Here is a 4,702-nt window from a genome sequence, read left to right as displayed (position 1 = left end):
CCCCCCCCCATAGGGTTTTTTGGACTCCTCCCGAGGATCTTTGGAATTTTGTATTAACGCTTTTGCCTCGACATCTTGAATAAATTGAAAAAAAAAAAAAATCTTAGATAGCTTGAAGAAGTAAATCCATGAAATTCATTATTATTTTGTATTCTAAAGTTGCTTCACCTTAAATCTTTTAATAATGAAACCACAATATTAATAATTCAACTATCTCATTAGGAACCACTGAAGTTCTCCTTATCTTCAAAGAAAAAAAAAAACTTGTTTGATCCCATTAGCTAAGTTTGAACCCATTAACTAAGGCTGGATCACCAATGTCATTTTACTTTGGTAACCAGCATTAACGCCCCACTTGGAAATACCTTTGTGAAAGTAACAGATAACAATCTCTGCATCGATGGGTCCTTGTTTGATTGCATTCACGGTACCGCTTATGATGATCCCAAGCCGGCATGTCGCCATTGATTGCCAGCAATTGCTGTTAATGCTTCTATCTATCTACCCATTAATGTGCACAACCAGCCGTGGCCCCTTTTGATCATATTTTGACCTCCAATACTCCTAAAGATAGAGTGGGGTGAGGGATACAAGAAAAGACAACCACCTGAGCTCACCTTGGATGGATCTCATATATTAAGAAGACGAAAAGGAAAAGGTGATGTGGGGGGGAAGAGATACAAGAAAAGACAACCACCTGATGGATCATCTTATATATTAAGAAGATAACAGATCACAGGAAGAGGTCAACCCTAAAGAGGGTAGAGGAGTTGGTAAGAGACCTTCGCCCCAGGAAGCGTGTGGTTCGGAGTTCAACTCTTACCTTCTTGGGTCCACTTACACAGGGTGTTTAGTGCTTTTTACTAAACAAGATCAGAGGAAGAGGTTGGGGATTCAACAAAAACCTGGTGAAGAGAGCCCCGATCTTTATTGCCAAATTTGTGACTCCAGAAGTAGAGGACTGTACAATTAGGTTTTGAGGGAGCTTTACTAGCGAAGAATGCATTACAAGAAGAACAAATAATATCATTTCCTACCCTACCTTCAGGCTCCAAACTGCAAGGTGCCAAAGTTGTCTTTGTCCCTTGGGCACTGAAATGGCTGCTGCTGCTCTCATGCTCTCTCTCTGCATCCTGTGTCCTTTTCAGTTCCTCCTGATTAAAGATCCCCAAAATTATGTTTCAATTTTCAATCACAAAAGATGATATAGTAAAATAAAAAGGAAGAAGTTGATGGCATAACATGGAACTGCATTTTGGAAGTTGAAATACTAGCAAGCAGAAATCCAAGAACACAATTGGAAAAAAAATAAAAAATAAAAAATACCTGTTCTAATGCTATCATTAATTGAGCTTAATCTCCATAAAGATGACTGCTGCACCACTTGATTGATGTCATTTCACATCTGAGGTAGAAGAAACTCCAGTACCATGTGAGATAGTAACAGTAGCAAGATTGAAACTTAAATAACAGAGGATCTATCTAGAGCATGATTAAGATTCCCACAGGAAATTAAAGGAACAAAAGCGGCTGTCAACTATCCACTCTTGAGATTCATGTTGATCAATCGATCTCCGCGTCCTGCCAGTTCGGTAAGACAGACTCACTCTACCAAAGGGCAACAAAGGTTGGAACTAACCTGCAATCCTGTTATGGAGGGTTGCTGCTGAAACACACTCTAACTTCATCCTAACTACTTGGCAATTGGAGTCAGCTACATGAATCTTGTACTACCATACCCACTCTCTCTAGGGCCATAGTCCACTTCCATAAATTGTACTTGAAAACTTAGAACATTCCATGCAATTCAAAATCACTGACTACTAAACCAGGAACCCATTTGGAGAATTTTAAGGCTAGAAAAGATGATGAGAAATCTGCAGAAATGGTCTTCTAACCTCGAGTTAAATGTCATCTTTATCAGCTGGCCAAAGCTGAATCTAAAGACAATCATCTGTTCTTTGGAGATTATTGTTTCTAATGTAGAACTAGGATTGGCAAGGCAAACCTAATCCCAAACTGCAGGATACTTATCAAAGAACAACCAATAACCAGGGTAGAACAGAAATACAAAACAGATCAGAACTAATGAAGAAATCAATTCTGGTATAATTCCATGTTGGTCAGATGGTCCATAGTTGCTTCAAAATAGCTAAACACCAACATTATCAGACTACCAAATAATGATACTAAAGATATGCAAGAATGAAAATGGATCCAAAATCAAGATTCTCCACAAGTTCAAACAAGAATGCAGAATCTTCCAACCTCACTTCCCCATTGAACATTCATATGCACAAAAACAAGTAAATAATGTGCATGTGACTATTATATAACACCACTCTCAACTCCCTACATCAATTTTAAATCTCAAGATGGGTCTTCTGCAATGTAATTAATTTATGAAGAAAGGATCAACAGTCTAATAAGGGTCTGTATTGTAACATTCTGAAAAATCCATTCTTGTGTTTTTTGGTTTTTTTGGAATAGAAATAGGGTGAAAGCTATATGGTATGCTTGGTTCATTTTTTTTTTCTTTTTCTTTTTCTTTTTTTGAAATGAACCGGACACTTTTCATGCTTTAGAGCCCTTGTTTTTGGCACAAGTTTTTGTAGCTTTTCAATCTTAGAATCGATTCTGAGCAAGAGGCGCGGATATGAATGTATCACTTAAGTGGACAGGGGTATTTATGGAATTAGCCATCAAAACATAACAATCAAAACTAAGAGGGTATCACTACCTATTTGAGACCTTCAACCACTGTAACGCTCAGCCCTACCTCTCTCTGCTCACAGTGGGTGTTCATTATCTGTGGCCATCGTTGCTCATGCTTGGAACTCCAATTCTTGACCACTGTGAAAGTTTTCCCCCAGTCACCGCTGAGCACAAATGTAAGGTAGATTGACCGCTTTCGCCTTGAGCCCATTAATGGACTTCGATTTCACTTGAAAGTGAAGAAATTAGGGATATGGGCGGGGTGGGTAGAATGCCCAAAGAAATACTATCACATCACTTTCTAGATGTCAAAGAAGTATGATTATGTCTATTTCGTCAATTCTAGGTTTGTTCCCAAACCTTAATTTTCCAGAAGCTTGATTGCTACTATCTCGTTTCATTGATGGTTGGTGATTCAACCCTCTGACTTACGGGTTTCATCTGAAATTTTTTCTTTCCTTGATCTTCGTGTTCACTTCTGGGTATAATTTCTTCTTTGAGATCTGTTTCTTATTGATATGCGTGTTTTTGTTCGCTTGATGAGCTACTGAGAAAGAATCATGGAGTAGGTTTGGTGGAAGAAACTCAAGGCTTTGGTGATGGATAAACCCCAATCGACAAGTTGTCTCTTTCTAATCCTATTTAACCCTCATGATGAATTCAATATGCAAAATTTGATTGTTGTACGTCTCTAATGGTGAATATATCTTATAGGGAGCTATAACATATTAATACTTTAGCTTCGAATTATTGGGGTCAATAGATTGGTTCTAGTTCCTGAATTTTCTGGGTATCCAGCAGCCATTGGACCACTTTGCTGGCCCAACATGTAATACCGATCTATTGGTCTTGTGTATTTGGCCTTTATGCCCATTTGTGAGTTTCATTAATCACTGTCTTTTTCCAATAGTTGTGGCTTTCCGTTACTGTGCCTGGAGTACTTGACTTTAGAACTCCATTGAAGTGGATTCCTTGTTCAACAATTGGGGCAAAGGGATTTAATTGTATTCATGAACTTTGATTACACAAGCTTTTAAGCACTCAATTCGCTTGAATTCTAAATTCATTCATTATGAATTGAGAACCAGGTCTGGTGTATCTATTTTTAATCCATTGAATTCATTATTTCCTATGGTGGTAAGTGGCATTTTCCGAAAATATTTGTTTCACAATAGAAACGATTTTGTCAAGTGTGAATCATACATGTTTCTATTTCTTCTTAATTACAGAAACGATTTTTTTTTAACGTTACTATACAACATTTAAGGCACAAAATCCCTCTAAAAAAATAGAAATGCAAAAAAGTGTGCCAAACCCAAAATCAAGTTTAAAAAACAGAATCATTACAGTATAGAGCCTAAATGACCTGTTTCAGTTCATCTTTTATCTTCTGGCAATGGGAGAGTTATTTATTAGCTTCACCAGTAGGAGGGTTAATCCAAAACCAGAATCGAATTAATTCCAGCCCCAAAATAATTCTAGTTCCAGTGAAACGACATGAATTTTTGAAGAATTACAAATGTCAGACAATAAAATAATCATCTTAGAAACCTACTAGACCAACTGTAACAAAACCCTAATAAAACAGAGACAGGAGAATGGAATTTTCGAGCCCAAAGTCTCCTGCTGCTCATCCACCTATCTTTTGTAAATTTGCCTAACAAGTGGGGGGTGAGTGAAGGTTCCATCACACACATATGAAAGATAAGTGGATGGATGGCAGGCAGGCTTATATTTCTTGGTTTCAGTAGGACTCCTTTCAAGCGTTGACATATCTTCTTCTCCTTCTTTTTAATTTTTCAATCATTTTAAATCGAATTCCATACTGCTATACAATTTATTAGGGTACCTCGTGCATCAATAGAGGGAACATCTAACAGAATGGGGAGTGAGACAGAGACCCATGTAGAAGAGAGAAAATTTGATGGGACATTTTTGCTTTGTGGAAGTGTCTAATGACAATTTTGACTTTACATATAGACTATGT

At 37.5% G+C, this 4,702-nt stretch overlaps 1 long non-coding RNA gene across 1 annotated transcript; it reads right to left on the bottom strand.

Moving 5' to 3' along the window:
• Nucleotides 1-684: 684 nt before the first annotated feature.
• Nucleotides 685-1,656, bottom strand: LOC122081143. The gene is made up of 2 exons (XR_006141025.1): nucleotides 1,327-1,656; nucleotides 685-1,154 (listed from the first exon to the last, which is right to left on the bottom strand). It is a non-coding gene; the product is annotated as an uncharacterized LOC122081143 (long non-coding RNA).
• Between the last annotated feature and the right edge of the window lie 3,046 nt (nucleotides 1,657-4,702).

This window comes from Macadamia integrifolia, chromosome 6, assembly GCF_013358625.1.
Source record: "Macadamia integrifolia cultivar HAES 741 chromosome 6, SCU_Mint_v3, whole genome shotgun sequence".
In the NCBI taxonomy this organism is placed as follows: domain Eukaryota; kingdom Viridiplantae; phylum Streptophyta; class Magnoliopsida; order Proteales; family Proteaceae; genus Macadamia; species Macadamia integrifolia.
Note: the sequence above shows the minus strand (reverse complement) of the source record. Positions and strands in the feature narration are given on the sequence as shown.